The sequence below is a fragment of the Bubalus kerabau genome, chromosome 2, assembly GCF_029407905.1.
Source record: "Bubalus kerabau isolate K-KA32 ecotype Philippines breed swamp buffalo chromosome 2, PCC_UOA_SB_1v2, whole genome shotgun sequence".
In the NCBI taxonomy this organism is placed as follows: Eukaryota; Metazoa; Chordata; class Mammalia; order Artiodactyla; family Bovidae; genus Bubalus; species Bubalus kerabau.
The window spans coordinates 152,600,427-152,623,761 of NC_073625.1; the positions used below are offsets into that span (position 1 = coordinate 152,600,427).

General features: G+C 40.5%; 1 long non-coding RNA gene across 1 annotated transcript; it reads left to right on the plus strand.

The window, feature by feature from the left end:
• Positions 1-1,104: 1,104 nt before the first annotated feature.
• LOC129644947 (uncharacterized) lies at positions 1,105-21,506 on the plus strand. The gene is made up of 3 exons (XR_008711073.1): positions 1,105-2,068; positions 7,560-7,688; positions 21,214-21,506. It is a non-coding gene; the product is annotated as an uncharacterized LOC129644947 (long non-coding RNA).
• The last annotated feature ends 1,829 nt before the right edge of the window (positions 21,507-23,335 follow it).

Here is a 23,335-nt window from a genome sequence, read left to right on the forward strand (position 1 = left end):
TGAACTGAACTGAACTTGTGGAAGCGATAAGGGAAATTAGTTAATCAGGCGGACGTTTTGGGTATTCTTTAGTTGAGATGGCATTTGTAGTTGAACAGCGGGTGGAAGTTTTCTGGGCAGGGGGTGATAAGTCCCAGGTAGATGCAACATTCCTGGAGCATCAGGTCAGGACCTAAAGTTCGGTTTTGTTTTCCCTGAAGTCCGATGATTCAGCAAGGACCTTTGAGACCATTGTTTTCTTTTCTAGGCCCAAAGACTCCTTCATTTTTATCTCAGAGCAGGAGCAGGAGGTGGGATGGAGTTTATATCTAAAGATCAAGGGAAACAGGCTCTGCTTCCCCAAGGACTCAGAGGCCAACTTTCAGCTTGAATGAAGCTGCAAATACAGCTTCAAATACAGCTGCAAATCCCTTATCTAAGTCTAAATCCTTTCCATTGTGGCCAGACAGGATTTGGAACTCAGCAGCTTTCAGATTTACAGGGCCTTTGCCACAGAGCATAAAGAGAGAACTCTGGGGGCAGTGCCCTACTGACAAACACATCCATTTTTCTGCAGCAAAGCATATAAATATTCAGAAACCAAGTGAGATAAACAGTATAAATAATTTCACATAAGTTCTAGTCAACTTTTGCCACCAAATGAGATTATTTCAAACCTGTAAAAAAATATGTTAAGTCTTCAAAGTCATTGGGATTTCAGAATTACTGATAGGAGATTGTGAACCTACTATAAGGAAGAGACACAACCATTGAGTAATGGCTACATACTCTATGAATTAACAGACACAAAATATGTATGCCTGATGACCCCTACCCTTTGGCAAATTTGTTTATATCTTTATTAACTGGCCGTATCCCTGCTGTCTCCCCCTTGGTCCCAGGGGAAAGGCAGTGCTTTCCCCCTAGCTACGGCATATGCTTCTCTTAATCTTCCCATTGCACCTGAAACAGGCTGCCCAGGAAGTTTAGCACAGGCAGTCATGTTCTTCCAGCTGCTCTTAGAAGTGTCTTCTCTCAGAGATGCCTCCCCCAGTGGGCCCTGCCTTGACTGCCTCCCTGTTGAGCTTCCAGCTTTCTTTTCTTCCTCTTTTTTTGGCAGTACCATGCAGCTTGTTGGGATCAGGGATGGAATCTGGACCAGCTCTCATCAGTGAAAGCTCCGAGTCCTAACCTCTGGACTATGGTAATTCCCAGCTCCCAACTATCTTGATGTAAACTTTCAACAAGGACCCAGACCAAGGAAAAAGTTCTTCCTCTCTAGTTCCTGCCCTTCTTCCATCCTCAGATTTTACTCCCCAGTAGTTTATAATTGTGACCCTATTATAAAACCTATATAAACCTATATTTAGACAGCTAAAGAATAATGGGTACACATTCCATTATTCAGGTAGAAGACTGGCAGTGGAATTTTGTTTCCCTTCAGAAGAATCCCTACCCTAACCCTCAGGTTATCCTGAGCTCCACCCTCTCTCAGCCCTCAGGGAAATTGCAACATAACAGCAGCTGGTATCAGCACAATCTGGGTTATGGAATCTCAGTGAGTGCATCCACAATCCACTCTGTGCTAACTAACCTGGATTCGGTGTAGGTCACTTCCTCCATGAAGTCCTGGAGGAAGATCAGGTGTGTGTATCTCTCCTGCAGCTTTAGGGGTTCTGCTCCTGCTTCGCTGTGCGTTACTCCACTAAGAAGAATGTAACGCATCTCCAGTGATAACAACCAAGCAGTGCTGTGTTGCGTTTATTCACCAGTCGTGACCGACTCTTTGTGACCCCATGGACTGTAACCGCCAGCCTCCTTTGTCCATGGGGATTCTCCAGGCAAGAATACTGGAATGGGTTGCCATGCCCTCCTCCAGGGGATCTTCCCGACCGGGGCTGTCCTGCACTGCAGACAGACTCTTTACCAGCTGAGCTACCAGAGAAGCCCATAACCAAGCAGCGCACAGGCTAAATCGAAACATGGAAAAGAATCCTTTCTCTGATGGAAGATACACTTCTGCAGGACCTTGGCTTTGTTAAAATACTGTTTTGCAGCAAGACACAGTGGATTTATATTATTAAATAAGGTAATTGGTTTAGCTTCTCAGCATCTCTATTCCAATAGTCAGTTTACCACAGGAACAATATTTTTGTGTCTAGAAGTAGGAGCGTTCCAAAACAACATGCCCAAAGATAAAAACGGAAGTCTCTTGTTTCAATAAAGATTGCTGTTGAGGATCTCATAAGAGTTCCTCCCATTTCTGGGCTACTGAAGGTTTATAAAGATCAGGGTACTAATCTCGACACATTCCAGGGGGTGTGTGTATGTGTGTGTGATATTAGAATTAATAGGTAACTGTGGGATGATGCATGATAATGTGTGAATACCTGTTGCTCAATAATCCTTGAAAATCTTTCATTCAATAATTAAAATCTAAATTATGCATTCAATAATTAGCATCTAAATTTATGATCTTTGCCTAAATTATTACAATGTTGGTGGCAAAAATGGTAATTTTTCTGACTCAATATTTTCTTTTTACATTTACTAGTTAGCAGCCTTTGAAAGAAGAAAGCTTATTTCCACCACCATTTTTAAGTGTCACTATGAACTATTGGGTTATTTTCTGATTCAACAGAATCATTATCATTATTCATGTTTTATTTTACTCAAGTATAGTTGCTGTATAATAGGTTACTGGTGTCCAATATAGTTATTCACAATTTTTAGAGGTTATAATCCATTTATATTTATAAAATATTGGCTATATTCTTGATGTTGTATAATATATCCTTGTAGTTTATTTTCTACCTAATAGTTTGTACTTCTTACTCCCCCATCCCTTTCTTGCCCCTCCCTGCTTCCTCCTCCCCACTGATAAGCATTAGTTGCTCTCTCTATCTGTGAGTCTGTTTCTTTTATGTTATGGGCTTCCCTGGTGGCTCAGAGGTTAAAGCATCTGCCTGGAATGTGGGAGACCTGGGTTCGAACCTTGGGTCAGGAAGATCCTCTGGAGAAGGCAATGGCACCCCACTCCAGTACTCTTGCCTGGAGAATACCATGGAGGGAGGGGCCTGGTGGGCTACGTCCATGGGGTCGCAAAGAGTCGGACACAACTGAGCAACTTCCCTTTCACAGTAAGTTATTGCATTTTTTTAGATTCCACATATAAGTGATATCATACTGTATTTGTCTTTCTCTGTCTGACTTATTTTACTTAGCATAATGCCCTCCAAGTCCACCAGTTCAGTTCAGTTCAGTCGCTCAGCTGTGTCCGACTCTTTGTGACTCCATGGCCTGCAGCATGCCTGGCTTCCCTGTCCATCGCCAACTCCTGGAGCTTGCTCAAACTCAAGACTATCAAGTCGGTGATGCCATCTAATGATCTCATTCTCTGTCATCCCCTTCTCCTCCTGCCTTCAATCTTTCCCAGCATCAGGTTCTTTTCCAATTAGTTAGTTCTTCTAATCAGATGGCCAAAGTATTGGAGCTTCAGCTTTAGCATCAGTCCTTCCAATGAATATTCAGGACTGATTTTCTTGAGGATTGACTGGTATGATCTCCTTGCAGCATGAGGGACTCTCAAAAATCTTATCCAACACCATGGTTCAAAAGCATCAATTCTTCACCACTCAGCTTTCCTTATGGTGCAACTCTCATATCTGTATATGACTACTGGAAAAACCATAGCTTTGACTATACAGACCTTTGTTGGCAAAGTAATGTCTCTGCTTTTTAATATGCTGTCTAGCTTGGTCATAGCTTTTCTTCCAAGGTACAAGTGTCTTTTTTAATTTCATGGCTGCAGTCACCATCTGCAGTGATTTTGGAGCCCCAAAAAATAAAGTCTCACTGTTTCCATTTTTTCCCTATCAATTTGCCATGAAGTGATGGGACTGGATGCCATGATCTTTGTTTTCTGAATGTTGAGTTTTAAGCCAACTTTTTCACTCTCCTCTTTCACTTTCTCAGCCCTGGGATTTCTTTGGAAGGAAGGATACTAAACCTGAAACTCCAGTACTTTGGCCACCTCATGTGAAGAGTTGACTCATTGGAAAAGACTCTGATGCTGGGAGGGATTGGGGGCAGGAGGAGAAGGGGACGACAGAGGATGAGATGGCTGGATGGCATCACTGACTCAATGGACGTGAGTCTGAGTGAACTCCAGGAGTTGGTGACGGACAGGGAGGCCTGGCGTGTTGCAATTCATGGGGTCACAAAGAGTCGGACACAACTGAGTGACTGAACTGAACTGAACTGAACTGAACTTTCATCGAGAGGCTCTTTAGTTCTTCACTTTCTGCCATAAGTGTGGTGTCATCTGCATATCTGAGGTTATTGATATTTCTCCCGGCAATCTTGATTCCAGCTTGTGCTTCATCCAGCCTGGCATTTCACATGATGTACTCTGCATATAAATTAAATAAGCAGGGTGACAATATACAGCCTTGATATACTCCTTTTCCAATTTGGAACCAGTCTGTTGTTCCATGTTTGATTCTAACTGTTACATCTTAACCTGCATACAGATTTCTCAGGAGGCAGGTAAGGTGGTCTGGTATTCCCATGGGTTTCAGAATTTTCCACAGTTTGTTTTGATCCACACAGTGAAAGGCTTTGGCATAGTCAATAAAGCAAAAGTAGTTGTTTTTCTGGCACTCTCTTGTTTTCTCAATGATCCAATGGATGTTGGCAATTTGATCTCTGTTTCCTCTGCCTTTTCTAAATCCAGCTTGAACATCTGGAATTTCATAGTTCACATCAAGAGATACCTGGAGTAACAGGCAAAGGAGAAAAGGAAAGATTTACCCAAGTCCATCATGCTACTGCAAATAGCAAAATGTTCTCTTTTATGGTTGAATAGTATTCCATAGTAATAGCATATATGATAATATATATATATGTCAAATATATATATATATATCTAACATCTTCTTTATCCAGTCATCTGTTGATGGACACTCAGATTGCTTCCATATCTTGGCGATTGTAAATAATGCTGCTATGAACACTGGGGTACATGTATTTTTTTGAATTAGTGTTTTTGTCAGATATATACCCAGAGTTGGAATTTCTGGATCATATGGTAGTTCTATATTTAGTTTTTTGAGTAGCTATGGACTCATGGGTTCTTTTTTAACTCAAGATAATATAACTATTACCATCATTATTCTTTTTGATGGTATACTTATCATAAACTTGGCCAGCAGGAACAATTCTAAGCTAGCTACTATATCCTTTGACATGTCCCCATTAATTATGAAAACTTTCCCAATTTTATGCACAAGATTCTCCAGTTCACTGTGCACTTTTCATGTTCCTACTGTGCACTTTCCATATTCAGCCATTTCTCCAAGGAACCTGAGTTCCTTCCAGTGGAGGACAATATTTAGAAATCAGCATCCGCATACTCGGTATACCCATTGTTGTCAGAATATTACCACTCCTAGGCTTTTTCAGGAGACTAGAAAATAAAAATTTCAGAGCTAGAAAATATTAAACGATTAGTTAATACCAATACCTCCAATGTAAATCAAATGAAATTTAAAAAATGATTCTTCCATAACCTTTTCCTATTCCAGTTGATATCTCCTTTCTCCTGCAGTGAGAAAGAACCTGGTTTCCAACAATTTCTTCTAATCTATAATACATACAAAATACCTTTAGAATTTCTTCACTTATATCAATATTTTAAAAAAATAAGAAAATATCAGTATTTCTTTGCAATTCATTTGGTACTTAGAAGATATTTTATTAAGGGAGTACTATGCTCAAGTGAAAGTGGAGAGTGAAAAAATTGGCTTAAAGCTCAACATTCAGAAAACCAAGATCATGGCATCCGGTCCCACCACTTCATGGGAAATAGATGGGGAAACAGTGGAAACAGTGTCAGACTTTATTTTTGGGGGCTCCAAAATCACTGCAAATGGTGACTGTAGCCATGAAATTAAAAGACGCTTACTCCTTCGAAGGAAAGTTATGACCAACTTAGATAGCATATTCAAAAGCAGAGACATTACTTTGCCAACAAAGGTCCGTCTATTGAAGGCTATGGTTTTTCCTGTGGTCATGTATGGATGTGAGAGTTGGATTGTGAAGAAGGCTGAGCACCAAAGAATTGATGCTTTTGAACTGTGGTGTTGGAGAAGACTCTTGAGAGTCCCTTGGACTGCAAGGAGATGCAACCAGTCCATTCTGAAGGAGATCAGCCCTGGGATTTCTTTGGAGGGAATGATGCTGAAGCTGAAACTCCAGTACTTTGGCCACTTCATGCGAAGAGTTGACTCACTGGAAAAGACTCTGATGCTGGGAGGGATTGGGGGCAAGAGGAGAAGGGGACGACAGAGGATGAGATGGCTGGATGGCATCACTGACTTGATGGACATGAGTCTGAGTGAACTCTGGGAGTTGGTGGTGGACAGGGAGGCCTGGCATGCTGCAATTTATGGGGTTGCAAAGAGTCGGACACAACTGAGTGACTGAACTGAACTGAACTGATGCTCCAGTCAGTTGAATTATTTTTAGAGTGCCCATGATATCAGTTTGATAATCTCATTAGGTAGGTTAATTTGTGGCTCCTTGTTTCCAATATTAGAGTTTGCTTTTTAAATTTTTGTTCACTTAATATGCAAAAATTTACATGGTTCAAAAGTAAAATTTCTGCCCAGAGAAGTTCCATTTCAACATTTTTGTTATTTCCTACTTTATTCTTTTCACATAATTTTTTAAACAATAAGCAAATATATATGTAGTTTAGGGCTTCCCAGGTAGCACTAGTGGTAAAGAATCTGCCTGACAGTGTAGGAGACGTAAGAGATGCAGGTTCAATCCCTGGGTCAGGAAGATCCTCTGGAGGAGGAAATGGCAGCCCACTCCAGTATTCTTGCCTGGAAAATCCCACAACAGAGGAGGCTGGCGGGCTCTAGTACATGAGGTTGCAAAGTGCTGGACACGACTGAGCACACACGCAGAACAGGATGCAGATATGTAGTCTTATTTCCTTCCTTTTAATGCAACAATGTTTTATTATCACAGTATTCCTTGAAAACACTCCAGATCAGTACATAGAGATTTTTGCTGCATAGTATTCCATTATTTGGATGTATCATCCTTTATTCAACTAGTTTTATATAGATGGGCATGTAAGGCATGTATTTCTTCTATGAAAATTGATTTGTTTAAGCTTCATCCTTATTAGGGGAAATTTTGGAAATTTTTATTTTTCTATGAAATTAGTTATATCAACCAGGTTTTCAGGTGCATGTGCACAACTTGAAGTTGTGCAAAGTAGTCTCTTAAGTGTTTAACATTTTCTTCTGTTTCAGAGCTTGTATCTTGTCATTTCTTGTTTTGTATATTTTCTCCCTTTTATCATGATTAGATTAGTTGATGGTTTAATTTTTTTTTCACAGAACTGCCTATGTTATTTTTCTCAAAGTTTTATTTATAAATTCTTTTATTTTTCCTAGTCTAATAATTAATTTCTCTGCTTTTTATTCTTTATTATTTATCTTCTCCTTGCTTTTTTGTTTTTTCTCCCTGATTTCCTTGGTTTTATTTTACTATTCTCTACACAGGTTTGGTTCTGGAGGCGATGGCATTCCAGTTGAATTATTCCAAATCCTGAAAGATGATGCTGTGAAAGTGCTACACTCAATATGCCAGCAAATTTGGAAAACTCAGCAGTGGCCACAGGACTGGAAAAGGTCAGTTTTCATTCCAATCCCAAAGAAAGGCAATGCCAAAGAATGCTCAAACTACCGCACAATTGCACTCATCTCACATGCTAGTAAAGTAATGCTCAAAATTCTCCAAGCCAGGCTTCAGCAATATGTGAACCGTGAACTTCCAGATGTTCAAGCTGGTTTTAGAAAAGGCAGAGGAACCAGAGATCAAATTGCCAACATCCGCTGGATCATGGAAAAAGCAAGAGAGTTCCAGAAAAACATCTATTTCTGCTTTATTGACTATGCCAAAGCCTTTGACTGTGTGGATCACAATAAACAGTGGAAAGTTCTGAAAGAGATGGGAATACCAGACCACCTGACCTGCCTCTTGAGAAACCTATATGCAGGTCAGGAAGCAACAGTTAGAACTGGACATGGAACAACAGACTGGTTCCAAATAGGAAAAGGAGTTCATCAAGGCTGAATATTGTCACCCTGCTTATTTAACTTCTATGCAGAGTACATCATGAGAAATGCTGGACTGGAAGAAGCACAAGCTGGAATCAAGATTGCCGGGAGAACTCTCAATAACCTCAGATATGCAGATGATACCACCCTTATGGCAGAAATTGAAGAGGAACTAAAAAGCCTCTTGATGAAAATGAAAGAGGAGAGTGAAAAAGTTGGCTTAAAGCTCAGCATTCAGAAAACCAATATCATGGCATCTGGTCCCATCACTTCATGGGAAATAGATGGGGAAACAGTGGAAACAGTGTCAGACTTTATTTTGGGGGGCTCCAAAATCACTGCATATGGTGATTGCAGTCATGAAATTAAAAGACGCTTACTCCTTGGAAGAAAAGTTATGACCAACCTAGATAGCATATTCAAAAGCAGAGACATTACTTTGCCAGCAAAGGTCCGTCTAGTCAAGGCTATGGTTTTCCTGTGGTCAAGTATGGACGTGAGAGTTGGACTGTGAAGAAGGCTGAGCACCGAAGAATTGATGCTTTTGAACTGTGGTGTTGGAGAAGACTCTTGAGAGTCCCTTGGACTGCAAGGAGATCCAACCAGTCCATTCTGAAGGAGATCAGCCCTGGGATTTCTTTGGAAGGAATGATGCTAAAGCTGAAACTCCAGTACTTTGCCACCTCATGCGAAGAGTTGACTCATTGGAAAAGACTCTGATGCTGGGAGGGATTGGGGGCAGGAGGAGAAGGGGACGACAGAGGATGAGATGGCTGGATGGCATCACTGACTTGATGGACATGAGTCTGAGTGAACTCCGGGAGTTGGTGATGGACAGGGTGGCCTGGCGTGCTGCGATTCATGGGGTCACAAAGAGTCGGACATGACTGAGCAACAGAACTGAACTGAACCCAGGTATGGACTTGAAATTTTAGTGTATTCATTTACATTCTTCCATTTTTACTGATGGATTTAGGCTATTGATTTTCCTCCTGTTGTTGCTTTTATTGTTCCTCCATCCCCTATATTCCTAATGAAGTCTATAAAATTGACTTAGATCTAGAAGCATGATTAGATTTTTATCCAAGAATACTTCACTGATGGTGTTACGTGCTTCACATTACAATTTACCATGAGGCACACATTACCAGCTTTTCCAGTTTTATTGCTGCTAAAGGTGATCATCAGGTTTTAGTGATGTTAGCCACTTTTCTCCATTTTAAAGTTCCCTATCAACATTTTACCTAATGTTTTTGGTAGCCTTAGGTGCTAGCTTCCTTCTGCTGCTAAGTCGTACCTAACTCTTTGTGACCCTCTTCTATCCATGAGATTCTCCAGGCAAGCATACTGGAGTGGGTTGCCATGCCTTTCTCCACGGGATCTTGCCCACCCAGGGATCGAAGTCTCCTGCATTGGTAGGCAAGTTCTTTATGACTAGCACCACTTGAGAAGCTCCCGTTTATTTGATTAGAGGCTGCAAAATGGTGGTAGGCTATTCTACCATTGCTTCTATATTCATTAGCTGAAATTCATGTACAAAAAATGACTTTTCCTCATTAATTATTACGGTTATATAAGAAAGGTAGGATCCTTGGTGTTTTTTCCTTTCTTCATCAATGTTTAGAATAGTGACTTAGTAATGAGGTTCGTGACATTGTACAGGAGACAGGGATCAAGACTATTCCCATAGAAAAGAAATGCAAAAAAGCAAAATGGCTGTCTGGGGAGGCTTTACAAATAGCTGTGAAAAGAAGAGAAGCGAAAAGCAAAGGAGAAAAGGAAAGATATAAACATCTGAATGCAGAGTTCCAAAGAATAGCAAGAAGAGATAAGAAAGCCTTCTTCAGCGATCAATGCAAAGAAATAGAGGAAAACAACAGAATGGGAAAGACTAGGGATCTCTTCAAGAAAATCAGAGATACCAAAGGAACATTTCATGCAAAGATGAGCTTGATAAAGGACAGAGATGGTATGGACCTAACAGAAGCAGAAGATATTAAGAAGAGATGGCAAGAATACACAGAAGAACTGTACAAAAAAGATCTCCATGACCCAGATAATCACGATGGTGTGATCACTGACCTAGAGCCAGACATCCTGGAATGTGAAGTCAAGTGGGCCTTAGAAAGCATCACTACGAACAAAGCTAGTGGAGGTGATGGAATTCCAGTTGAACTATTCCAAATCCTGAAAGATGATGCTGTGAAAGTGCTGCACTCAATATGCCAGCAAATTTGGAAAACTCAGCAGTGGCCACAGGACTGGAAAAGGTCAGTTTTCATTCCAATCCCAAAGAAAGGCAATGCCAAAGAATGCTCAAACTATCACACAATGGCACTCATCTCACACGCTAGTAAAGTAATGCTCAAAATTCTCCAAGCCAGGCTTCAGCAATATGTGAACCGTGAACTTCCTGATGTTCAAGCTGGTTTTAGAAAAGGCAGAGGAACCAGAGATCAAATTGCCAACATCCGCTGGATCATGGAAAAAGCAAGAGAGTTCCAGAAAAACATCTATTTCTGCTTTATTGACTATGCCAAAGCCTTTGACTGTGTGGATCACAATAAACAGTGGAAAATTCTGAAAGAGATGGGAATACCAGACCACCTGATCTGCCTCTTGAGAAATTTGTATGCAGGTCAGGAAGCAACAGTTAAAACTGCACATGGAACAACAGACTGGTTCCCAATAGGAAAAGGAGTTCTTCAAGGCTGTATATTGTCACCCTGCTTATTTAACTTCTATGCAGAGTACATCATGAGAAACGATGGACTAGAAGAAACACAAACTGGAATCAAGATTGCCAGGAGAACTCTCAATAACCTCAGATATGCAGATGATACCACCCTTATGGCAGAAATTGAAGAGGAACTAAAAAGCCTCTTGATGAAAGTGAAAGAGGAGAGTGAAAAAGTTGGCTTAAAGCTCAACATTCAGAAAACCAATATCATGGCATCTGGTCCCACCACTTCATGGGAAATAGATGGGGAAACAGTGGAAACAGTGTCAGACATTATTTTTCTGGGCTCCAAAATCACTACAGATGGTGACTGCAGCCATGAAATTAAAAGACGATTACTCTTTGGAAGGAAAGTTATGACCAACCTAGATAGCATATTCAAAAGCAGAGACATTACTTTGCCAACAAAGGTCCGTCTAGTCAAGGCTATGGTTTTTCCTGTGGTCATGTATGGATGTGAGAGTTGGACTGTGAAGAAGGCTGAGCACTGAAGAATTGATGCTTTAGAACTGTGGTGTTGGAGAAAACTCTTGAGAGTCCCTTGGACTGCAAGGAGATGCAACCAGTCCATTCTGAAGGAGATCAGCCCTGGGATTTCTTTGGAAGGAATGATGCTAAAGCTGAAACTCCAGTACTTTGGCCACCTCATGTGAAGAGTTGACTCATTGGAAAAGACTCTGATGCTGGGAGGGATTGGGGGCAGGAGGAGAAGGGGATGACAGAGGATGAGATGGCTGGATGGCATCACTGACTCGATGGACATGAGTTTGAGTGAACTCTGGGAGTTGGTGATGGACAGGGAGGCCTCGCGTGCTGCGATTCATGGGGTCACAAAGAGTTGGACACGACTGAGCAACTGATCTGATCTGATCTGATCTAGTAACCTCCAGTGGTAACCAGTGTGTGTGTGTTTTATTGGAGTATAGTTGATTTACAATGTTGTATTTTAGGTGTGCAGCAATGTGAATCAGTTATACATATATCCACTCTTTTTTTTTTTAAGATTCTTTTCTATATAGGCCACTACAGAGTATTGAGTAGAGTTCCTTGTGCTATATACAGGGAAAACAGGTAACTATATATGTTAGTTATGTATTTTATATATAGTAATGTATATATATCAATCCCAATCTCCCAATTTATCCCTCCCCCCTTATCCCCTAGTAACCATATGTTTGTTTTCTATATGCATAACTGTACTTCTGTTTTGTAAATAGGTTCATTTGTACCTTTTTAATTTTTTTAGATTCCAATTATTAGTGGTATCATATGATATTTGTCTTTCTGTGTCTGACTTACTTCACTCGGTATGACAATCTCTAGGTCCATTCATGCTGCTACAAATGGCATTAGGTAACCAGTGTGGTTTTGTTTTTTAACTTTTATAATGGAAAATACATTTAAAATTTTTCTTTTGTTTATTTGTATTCAAAAAGAAGCCATAAGTAGAGGTTTAGATTAAGTAAGTAAGAAGAGTTTAATTCCATGTGCAGAGGAGCCTGGTGGTCTGCAGTCCATGGGGTCGCTAAGAGTTGGACATGACTGAGCGACTTCACTTTCACTTTTCACTTTCATGCACTGGAGAAGGAAATGGCAACCCACTCCAGTGTTCTTGCCCTGGAGAATCCCAGGGACGGGGGAGCCTGGTGGGCTGCTGTCTATGGGGTCGCACAGAGTCGGACACGACTGAAGCGACTTAGCAGCAGCAGCAGCAGCAAAAAGAGTTTAACCACAAAAATTGCTTCCTTAGGGAGGTAAAAGACTATGGTAATTAAAATAACTAGTGTGTTTTTGAAGCATTATCTTGAACTCAGATTTATTTGTATTTGACATTTCGATCCACTGCAGTCATTAACCTGTTTTCACTTAACTTTTAAAGTTTTACACTTGTATCTCTTTTACTGTGCAAATCTCAGTTTCTAATAGCATTAACACAAGTATTTACTTGAGTTCCTTTTTTTTCTTACATCATGCGGCTGTTAGTGTTACAATAGGAACATGGTACCACTGGACCACCAGGGAAGTCCTACATTTTAAATAAGGGATTATTTTCTCTGTGCAGTTGTGGCCAAAATTGATATATGGTTAGGTTCATTTGTTTCCAATTTGTTAGGGATTTTTTTCCCCACCATCTTTGAATTATATTAACAGCTGGTAAAAATCTGCCTGCAATGCGGGAGACCTGGGTTCAGTCCCTGGGTTGGGAAGATCCCCTGGAGAAGGGAAAAGCTACCCACTCCAGTATTCTGGCCTGGAGAATTCCATGGACACGGGGTCTCAAAGAATCCGACAGGACTGAGTAACTTTCACTTTCACTTTATATGGTTCCCCAGCCACAAAATGCACCCATACGACTTTTTCTACTCTCCTTGCCCCTTCATCCTGCACCCTCTTTCACAATCTAGGAAACCATTTTTATTAGTTTTTGACATACACTCATTGTTATTTCTTGAAAAATATAACAAATATGTTTCTTTTCCACCATTTCTCACACAAAAGGTAGCATAAGATAAACACTGTCTAGTATTTTGCTTTAATTCACTTAACAATCACCAGTCATAGTTCTCGCCTGGAGAATCCCAAGGATGGGGGAGCCTGGTGGGCTGCCGTCTATGGGGTCACACAGAGTCGGACACGACTGAAGTGACTTAGCAGCAGCAGCAGTCATAGCTCTGTACCAATACATGCAGGTCTTCCTCATTCCTTTTTATGGTTGTATGGTTCTTCACTATTTGGATGCCCCAGAGTTGACTAAACCACTTCCCTATCACTGAACATTTGGATTGTTTCTAGTTCTTAGGTTTTTTTCCTACTATAGCAAATAATGCCACCATAATTAGCTCTATGCCTACTCCAATAATTTATAAGTTATAACAATTTTGTATTTTTGCAAGGATATCTTCAGGAGATATTCCTGAAGGTGAGTGAATGTTGGGTCAAAGGGTAAGTGCTCATGTTATTTTTCAAGACATTGCCAAACTTGCCACCAGAGGGGTTATACTATGTTTCTTTTTGCCTTGCCACTAACAATAAGAAGGCCTGTTTCCTCACAGCTTCACAGGATCAAACTCAGACTTCTGTCAATCTAATGGGTGAGAAATTGCATCTCAGTGTGGTTTTCATTAGCATTTCTTTTTTTTTTTAACTTATTTTTTACTTCTTAAAATATTTTTCATTGTGGCAAAATATACATGTTTTATCTTTTTAACCACTTTTAAGTGTACAGTTCAGTGGCATTAAGTATATTCACACGACCGTGCAATCACCACTGTCCATCTACAGAACTTTCATAAAGCTGAAGCTCTATACTCATTAAATAATAACTCCTCACTCCTTCTTTCCCTCATCCCTTGTAACCTCTGTTCTACCTTTTGTCTCTTCCTATCTGAGTGTTTTAGATACGTATTTAGATAGTATTTTAGATACATATTCCATGTAAGTGGAATCTTAAAGTATCGGTACATCTGTATCTAGTCTATTTCACTTAACAGTATATCCTCAAGGTTCCGCCATGCTGCAGCATGTATTAGAACTTCATTCCTTTCTATGGTCGAATCATATTCCATAGTATGCATATACCTCACTTTGCTTATTTATGCATCCACTGACAGACACTGGGGTTGTTTCCATCTTTCATCTATTGTGAATAATGCTGCTATGAACATTAGGTAACTAATATCGGTTCAAATCCTTGCTTTCAATTCTTTTGTATATATACCTAGTAGAATTGTTAGCAATATACATGCATCTATATACTGATGTTTGCAATTTCTTTCGGAGAAGGCAATGGCACCCCACTCCAGTACTTTTGCCTGGAAAATCCCATGGACAGAGGAGCCTGGTAGGCTGCAGTCCATGGGGTCGCTACAGTCGGACATGATTGAGCGTCTTTACTTTCACTTTTCACTTTCATGCACTGGAGAAGGAAATGGCAACCCACTCCAGTGTTCTTGCCAGGAGAATCCCAGGGACGGGGAAGCCTGGTGGGCTGCCATCTATGGGGTCGCACAGAGTTGGACACAACTGAAGTGACTTAGCAGCAGCAGCAGCAATTTCTTTTGAAATGCACCAAAAATTAATATGGATTGACAGATGGATAGAGAGAAATTATATAAGTGATAAAGCAAGTATAGTAAAACATTGATGGCAGAATCTAGGTGGTATGTGTTTTCCACAAAAGTTTTTCAGATTTGCTATACGTTTGAAAATGTTTAAAACTGTGCTCATTTTACCAGCACATATACAAATGGAAAATACATTTGGGGAAAATATTTGCTCGTTAATGGTAGACATTACAAATATTTTCTCCAAGTTGTCAGGAGTTTTCACTTGCTCGTAGTTTTTTCCTCATGAAAAGTGTTTTTTTTTTAACTTATATATAAATGCATTTATGTATCTTTTATTGCTTCTTAATTTTGAATCATATTTTATGGAGTTTTCTCTTTCTTATGTCATATAGCAATTCATTCATGCCTTTTAATACTACCTGCATTATTTTCTTTGTGTGCATTTAAGTCATTGATTTTTAAGAAATAAATCACTGTAGATTCAGTGATCTGCCCTCTGTCACGCTAGTCTAGTCTTTGACCCCTTACCCCTCATTAGAGGTAATCAGTCCTGTGTTTGGTTTTGTATGTTTTATTATATATGATATATGTTTATAATACACATATATATTTACAAACAATTATAACTATGATTTTCACATTTATAAAACATTATAAATTATATAAATTTTAAAACATTATAAAACATCCATAAATAACACCTTTCTGGAACTTGCTTTCTCTGATCAACATTATATATTTTAAATTTATCCAAACTGAGAAATATAGCTCTAATTCATTCATTTTAAATTATTACATGAAATTCTTCCTAAAGCATGCTGCATTTATTTATCATTCCTCCCATTTGTGCATATTAGTTTGTTTCAGATGCCTTTCAGTTAAAAGAAAGCTACCATAAACATTGTTGTACACACCTTCTCATGCACACATGCAAGTTTCTCCAGGGAGGACATCTAAGAGTAGAACCACTGGATTACAGGATATGCACATTTTCAGTTTTACTATATATATATATATATATATATATAATCAGCAGTGATTACATCCTGACAACTTGATATTATTGGACTTTCAAATTTCTGACAATAAGTAGGTATGAAATTGTATATCATTGTGGCTTTAATTTGCATTTCCCTGGTTCCTAGGAAAATGTACATCTTTTCAGATATTTACTGGCCTTGTAGATTTCCTCTTCTGTAAATTACTTCCTCATATCCTTTGTGAATTTTTCTACAAGTCTAAACAGGGCTATTTGCATGGGCCTGGAAACTGCATAGTCACACAGGGCCCTGCACTTAAAAGGGCACTGTATTTTGTATAATGTTCTGCTGTTATTGTTTTGAAATTCTTAATAATTTTTTTACAAACAGTCCTGTATTTCATTTTGCACTGGGCTCCATGAATTATGTAGCTGGTCTTTAGGCTGAACCATGTTTGAACTGAGTTTTAACAGATGAAAAGGGACTCATATAGATCTGTATTATTCAATATGGTAGGGATTCATACAGAAAGGTATTATTCAATATGGTGGCTACTTAAATTTAAAGTAAGTAAAATTAAAAATCCATTTCCTCCATGTCATTAGCTACACTGCATGGCTCAGTAGTTACAAATGATTAGTGCCTATGGTACTGGAAAGCAGAGAGCATTTTTATCATCACAGATAGTTCGACAGAGGATGAGATGGTTGATGGCATCATCAACTCAATGTTCATGAGTTTGAGTAACTCCAGGAGATAGTGAAGGACAGGGAAGCTTGGTGTGCTGCAGTCCATGGGGTTGCAAAGAGTCCAGCATGACTGAGTGACTTAACAACCACAACAAATGGTTCTATTAGATGGCACAGTTCTAGACTCTTGCTGGAGTTAGATTTGAGAAGTACTACTATAGAAGTTGTGAGCCTTGGGTGAGGCAGGTGGTGTGGCTCTGGGGTGCAGGGAATCAGGAAGTGAAAGTGTATTCTGATGGGGAGGTGGGTACAAAGACAGGTGCATGAAAATGGACTGAGAGCAGGAACCAGAACAGCAGGAGTTTGCTGACTGAGCCAGAATAAAGAGCTTTGTAACCCTTTAGACCGTGCCCTGTGGAGAGCCACTGACCTATTTAAAACCAGAAGTGCATGGAAAGATGTGAGTTTAAGGAAGACAGTCCTCATAGTAATGAGAAGGATCGGATGGGCAACTCAGAAGTCAGAGGAACAGACAGAAAGCTCTAACACAAACCCAAGTGAAAAATGAGGTTTTCTGGGGAGCAGGGGATGGATCAGAAGGTCAGGTTTCAGAGAGAAAGAGAATCCACAGGGTCTTGGTGACTGTTCTTGTGGAGTAATGCAGAGGGAAGAATTAAGGATCAAACTTGGAAGACTGATAAATGAGACTGCTTTAACCGAATTTGGAATCTAGGAGAATAAACAGGTTTTATGGGAAGGTACTGAGGTTAACTCGAACACATTCAATTTGAAATATTCTAGAATATTTGTTTATCAGTCTCCCCACCTGCCAAATGAGGTGGTGGTATCATCATCCCACAGGACTGATGTATTAATAATCAACTGACAGAGTATATGTGAATATACTTTGTTCATGCCTAAGTGCCATGGACTTGTTATCTAGCATCAGTCCTGTATGTATCTGTGGTCTGATGGAAAGAAGCAGCAGGGGAGTGCAAAATGCCTGCGTTTGCACAAAAGCAGCACCATCCATCTAGTTCAGTAAGACAGGAGACACTGAGGAAAATGCCAAAGAGAATGATAAATGTGGACAGTCAAGTAAGAAATATCGGATAACAAATCATCAATTAGAAATACACCCCAGCTGCTTCTAAACATAATAAATTGTCAAAGCTTTCCATCAAGTGGGAGAAGACAAGTGGAGTTACAATGAGATCTTGGAGAAAACACATATTGAAAAATTCAACTGAGTAATTAGTAGCAGCATTTACTGCAGATTAGATACCTTCTCCAGAATTAGTTCTGCCTTGGAACATACACAGCCTATATATTATAAACTGCTGTTACTTTTTGATTTTCATCTGCAGACACATTTAAAGTTAAAATGTAATATGTCCTTAAAGATGGTTGCTAGTTCAAACTTGTCATTAAGCATACTGCTTCTTAACACTTAATTATATGTTTGAAAAACTGTTAGGAACCTTAACTATCTGATTAGATGGTATTCCGGTGTGAAACGTGACTCTTTGATACATGATGTTCTTTCAGAATTTGGAGGCAGTGTAAGACTCTTAAATTAGTTTTGCTTTTGCAAAGTAAGCAAATAACCTGATGTTAAACCTCAGTTGCTGCTGCTGCTGCTAAGTCACTTCAGTCATGTCCAACTCTGTGCGACCACATAGACGGCAGCCCACCAGCCTCCCCCGTCCCTGGGATTCTCCAGGCAAGAACACTGGAGTGGGTAAACCTCAGTTAGGTTATTTAATTAAATTTCGTATCTATCTATTGAAGATTTGTCACAGTAAGGCAGAGTGGTCGGGTGTGGTCCTTCCTTCATGGAGCTGGTATCTCCTAGCAGAGACACCTGTAAACTGGTACAAGGGAAAATGAGTGAGTGCTCACAGAATTTGAAACAGGCTGGGGTGATAAGGGCAAACAAGAGCTTAAGAGCAGTATCTGCCATCAGAGGTTATAAATCCACAGTTTTATGACTCAATCTGAAGTTATCTGAATAAGGCTCTGAGAGCCAATCTAATGTCAAGGTGTCAGCATCAGCCTTCCATCTCCCAGGGTGGTGCAGACAGTAGAAATCTTCCACTTAGTTTAGCTAGCTGTGGCCCCAATATCCACAGCTGTTCCTGCTGACAGGGAATCTAGTAGCCCATCCCTTCAATCTGGGTTGGCCTCATGGTCTCTTCTGATCTACAGAATGTGGCATATGTGACCCTGTGTGACTTCCCAGCTATGCCCTAACTCTGACCACTTCCACCTTCATACTCTTGGGTGCTGCCCACAGACTGAGAATGGAGCACATGGAGGATGAGAAGCCCTGAAGATGCTCCAGAAGAATCATGGCCAGCAGTGGATGGCATCACCAACTGCCAGACACATGCTGAAGCCACCTTGGACTTTCAGCTTAGCTGACTCTCCAGTTCAGGGGTTGGCAAACTATTAATACAAACATGACCCTCAGCCTGTTTCTATGTAGGGCCCTTGAGCTAAGAATAACTTTTGCTTTTTAAAGGCTTATAAAAAAATTAATAAACAACAGAAGAATATGAACTGAAGTGAAAGTCGTTCAGTTGTGTCCAACTCTTTGCAGACCCCATGGATTGTACTCTGCCAGGCTCCTCTGTCCATGGGATTTCCCAGGCAAGAATACTGGAGCAGGTTGCCACTTCTTTCTCCAGGGAATCTTCCAGACTCCAGGGATCGAACCCAGGTCTCCCATGTTGTGGGCAGACTTTTTACTGTTTGGGCCACCAGGGAAGGCCAATGAGACAGAAACAAAAGCTAAAATGTGCACAATCTACCACCCTTTGCAGAAACTTCTGCTGACTCATCAACATAACTATGTGAGTAAATCCAGATAAAACCACAGAGGAGTCAAGCAACCAACCCTAAGAATTGTGAGGAATATTAAATGGATATTTTCAATATATGGGATGCAATCAGTTCAGTTCATTTGCTCAGTTGTGTCTGGTTCTTTGTGACCCCACGAACCGCAGCACGGCAGGTCTCCCTGTCCATCACCAACTCCCGGAGTTTACCCAAACTTATGTCCATCGAGTTGGTGATGCCATCCAACCATCCCATCCTCTGCTGTCCCCTTCTCCTCCCGCTGTCAATCTTTCCCAGCATCAGGGTCTCTTCAAATGATTCAGCTCTTCACATCAGGTGGCCAAAGTATTTGAGTTTCAGCTTCAACATCAGTCCTTCCAATGAACACCCAGGACTGATCTCCTTTAGGATGGACTGGTTGGAGCTCCTTGCAGTCCAAGGGACTCTCAAGAGTCTTCTCCAACACCACAGTTCAAAAGCAGCAATTCTTTGGCGCTCAGCTTTCTTTATAGTCTAACTCTCACATCCATACATGACCACAGGAAAAACCATAGCCTTGACTAGACGGACCTTTGTTGGCAAAGTAATGTCTCTGCTTTTGAATATGCTATCTAGGTTGGTCATAACTTTCCTTCCAAGGAGTAATCGTCTTTTAATTTCATGGCTGCAGTCACCATCTGCAGTGATTTTGGAGCCCCAAAAAATAAAGCCAGCCACTGTTTCCACTGTTTCCCCATCTAATGGGATGCAACAAGATAACTGAATCACACACTGAATAAATGCTACACAAAGAAATAGGAAACTGCCTTGAAGGAAATAATCTTTTGAAGGTTTTGCAACTTTTCTTCTCACTTATTTCACTTGGGAGGATTTCTTCCCCCTAGTCTGCTGTCCATGGCTCTGTTTCACATCCTGGGGAGGTTTTGCCATCTATGAGCACATATACCCACTCATTATTCATGGGACATTCAAAACATTTTAAAAACAGGAATTGGAATATAACTTTTCAAAAATAAAAATACAGAATTTGTAAGATACAGTATAAGTGTCCTAAAGCATCCTTCCAAATACAGAGGCTGATTTTTTTTTTCCCCATATATTACTGTATTTGCAATGGAGCCTTCCTAGTTTTGTTACCAGTGGACTTTCTTTACTTGGTGAGGTGAGCTGTCAGCCAAGGTGAGGTGAAGAATGGCTATGATAAAGGCACCAGCAGGCAGCAATCACTTTACATTTTGCAAAGGGCACAACTACCTGCCAGGGCTGGAGCAGGAAAAGAATCATAACCACAGCTTCCAATCTGAATATTTACAGAGTGTCAACCAAGTCCAGTGTTTGGACCTACACTGCTACTATCCGAAAATAATTTTGTCGTACACCCATTTTTAACTCCTATATCCAACTCAAATCACCATAAATAATTTTTAAGTGTATATTTCACATCCGTATTCTTCCTCTTCTGTAGGGGAAAAAAAATCCACTTTGATAAAGGAGAAGCAGTTGAACCAAAGAATCTGTAAACAAAAAGAAATATGGCCCCATATCTATAGTGTTGATGAAAATATATAGATCACAGTTGGGAGTGGGTAGTTATGACTAGTGTGAGTGTGTGATTAGTTGCCCAGTCGTGTCCAACTGTTTGTGATTCCATGGACTGTAGCCCACCAGGCTCCTCTGTCCATGGGATTCTCCAGGCAAGAATACTGGAGTGGGTTGCCATTCCATTCTCCAGGGGATCTTCCCAACCCAGGGATTGAACCCACGTCTCCTGCATTACAGGCAGATTCTTCACCAACTGAGCCACCAGGGAAGCCCCGGTTATGACTAGGTTTGAAGTTAAATAGATGATCCAGCCCCACCTGATTTTAAGCAAAGGACCACTATGATGAAGACTACACATTTAAGTTTGCATTTGGCCGAGAGGACTGTGGTAGCTCCTTTCCAAATATGTTCCCTCCCCACCCCGACAATGAGCCTCATCTCCTGTTTATGCCTTGTCTGATCTTCTCCCCTTGAATCTTTTTTTTCTCTCCTTGAATCTTGAATAGTCCTATGCTTGCTATTGATCAATAAAATGTTATCTAAAATGATGTTACATAACTTTCAAGGCTAGCTTCTTTTTTATTTTTGGCTGTGTTCCATCTTCATTCCTGCATGGGCTTTTCTCTAGTTGCAGCAAGCAGGGGTAACTCTTCATTGCAGCACACAGATTCTCATCGCAGCGGCTTCTCCTGTTGTGGAGCACGGGCTCTAGGGCTCATGGGCTTCAGTAGTTGCGGTTCCTAGGTTCTAGACCACAGGCTCAATAGATGTGGCCCACAGGCTTAGTTGCTCCGAGACCTGTGGGATCTTCCCGACCCAGGGATCTAACCTGTGTCTCCTGCATTGGCAGCAGATTCTTTACCACTGAGCTACCAGAGAAGCCCCAAGGCTAGCTTCTGCCTTGGACTCTTAGAAAGCTGACTCTGATAAAATTCAGATCAACTGGCAGAGGGATGAGCAGACACTCATTTGCTGATGCAAACAAAAACCATTGATATGATCCACTGACTTAGACTGACTTACTAAAAATTGTCGAAGTGGCCATTGTTATACAGTGTAAACTTGACCTAGATCTCACCCAGTGGAGCTTATGAGCATAAATGGATGAGCTCACACTCCTGGGTATTTATGATATGAGCCACAGACTGAGACTACATATATATATATTATATATTCTTGAGATTTGTTTCTGTTATTGGAGTGGAACTGGGAGTTTAGTTCAGGTTTGCTCAGTTAAATACAGGAAACTTCCCTTGGATTTTATCAAGTCTTCTTAAAACATCACAAGATGTCTTCTTAAATACATCACAAGACCTTGTAGAAAGTATCACTATTTTTTACCAGTGAGCGAGTGAAAGTCAATCAGTCATGTCCGACTCTTTGCTATCCCATGTACTACACAGTCCATGGAATTCTCCAGGCAAGAATACTGTAGTGGGTAGCCTTTCCCTTGAATTATCCATAAGAATGGGCTTCCCAGGTGGCACTAGTGGTAAAGAACCTTTCTGCTAATGCAGGAGACAAGAGATATGGCTTCAATCCCTGGCTGGGGAAGATCCCCTGGAGAAGGAAATGGGAACCCATTCCAGTATTCTTGCCTGGAGAATCCCATGGAGAGAGGAGCCTGGAGAGTTACAGTCCATGGGGTTGCAAAGAGTTGGACACAGGAGCCTGGAGAGTTACAGTCCACGGGGTGCAAAGAGTTGGACGCAACTAAAGCAACTTAGCATGCACACACACATCCAAAAGAACTCTAAGGTGGCTCAAACTTCACCAAGTACAGAATTTTACTGTTCTTTGAATGAAGTGAGTATGTAATTTAATGAGGCTTTTAACATTAGGTGATCTGAAATAGGAGGTACCAGAATAATCCAAATGATTACTCCATCTGCCTAGGTGAGTAGATTTGTAACCTATGTTCTCCTTGCAGGGATCTAGGACCTTCTCCTCCAAACATTTCCAAAGTCCCCACTCCACTGATCACTCATTAACTACAAAAGAGTAAATGGACTTTAATAGAGAATCTGGAGAACACTTCAGATTTCAGTGACCACTGATACTGGTACAACTTAATATTATGCATATAAGAATAACAGGTGCTTAATATTTAAAATGTTCTTCCTGAAGGAAAACAATAAGAAGAGCACCTCATAAAGTGTGCCATCTTATAAGGGTTCTTGCCATCTAATCAAACCAAAGAATTGATGCTCTCAAATTGTGGTGCTAGAGAAGACTCTTAAGAGTCCCTTGGACAGTAAGAAGATCAAACCAGTCAGTCCTAAAAGAAATCAACCCTGAATATTCATCAGAAGGACTGATACTGAAGCTCCAATACTTTGGCCACCTGATTCAAAGAGCT